The following is a 1,131-nucleotide window of genomic DNA, read 5'->3' as shown; positions in this document are numbered from 1 at the left end:
ATATATTACTGATTATTATTTGTTTATTGTTGTTTTAGACCACACCTAAATGATAAACATAATCTGATAATGCATCTGTAACTCACAACTGGATGGCTCATATCTGCTATAATAACTACGGCTCAATTAAACCATTTAATCTGGAATCTGCATCCGCTGTTCTTTGGCTTGAACACACCTCCCATATCTTACCGCTCTAAACCAGAAATTTTGGAGACAAATAAAGAAATTAAAGAAGTTCATTGCTCAGGGAAACATGTTTTTATCTGTGTATATGACAATAAACACTTTAAATCTTGAATCATGAATCATTGAGAATTGGTCAATTTTCCTTTTTCAGCTTGTGTTGAAAGAAACTTTTGATAAGACTGTGAGACCGAAGAGCTTCCCAAACAGTGCTTGCATTTTCAGTGTCATGCATGGCCAWATCTTTTGCCACTAACAATGTCACTGATTGACAATACATACATCCAGAAGTTGTCAAAGTACACATATTAGTAGCTGACTGCTTCCAAAAATTGCCTGTGTTGACCAACAGTACAGAAATAAGTTGCCAGATGGATTGGTCAATCAATGATTAAGAAACAACTGCCTAATTCCTGAAACCAGGGCTTGAACCAGGGACCTACATGCTCCCAGCTGAACTATTTCAGCCCACACAGACAATTGGAAGCCGATGAAGGCAGTTTGGTCAACTCAGACTGGTGCATGAGATGGTCTATTATCTTACYACACCACCTGCTATACTTTCTGTAGTCCCATTAACATGATCTAATCACTCTAATAAAGAGTATTTAGATGGCAACAAATGCAGCAATGCAAAAAACGTTCTCCACTGAAACTGTAACACTACCTGGCTTATACAGTATATAACCATTACTTAATTGACTCATCTCTGTGGACTTTTCACCTATTACTAAAAACTTGTAGTACATAAACCATAGGTATTAGTCAAAGTTTAAGAAAATGGTGAACATCAATTTTCTTCATTCTCTCCAGTGAGGGTTAGAGCAGTGTTTCCCAAAGTTGGGGTTGGGACCCAAAGTGGGGTCCCGAAACATCAAGGTGGGGCCCTGAAAATATTTTTTGAATTAATTACATTTTTGCCTTAGTTGTTACAAAGGAGTGAGG

General features: G+C 37.4%; 2 protein-coding genes across 2 annotated transcripts in view; one reads left to right on the top strand and one right to left on the bottom strand.

Annotated features, from left to right (window-relative positions):
- The window catches only part of LOC106522558 (uncharacterized), a 28,032-nt gene that overhangs the window by 765 nt on the left and 26,136 nt on the right, over positions 1-1,131 (top strand). The window lies entirely within an intron of this gene.
- LOC106522559 (cAMP-regulated D2 protein) overlaps positions 1-1,131 on the bottom strand; it is a 41,590-nt gene that overhangs the window by 30,229 nt on the left and 10,230 nt on the right. The gene's annotated exons all lie outside the window — the stretch shown is intronic.

Source organism: Austrofundulus limnaeus, unplaced genomic scaffold (assembly GCF_001266775.1).
Source record: "Austrofundulus limnaeus strain Quisiro unplaced genomic scaffold, Austrofundulus_limnaeus-1.0 Scaffold132, whole genome shotgun sequence".
Classification (NCBI taxonomy): Eukaryota; Metazoa; Chordata; class Actinopteri; order Cyprinodontiformes; family Rivulidae; genus Austrofundulus; species Austrofundulus limnaeus.
The sequence above is the reverse complement of the archived record's forward strand: the minus strand, read 5'-3'. Positions and strand labels throughout refer to the sequence as shown.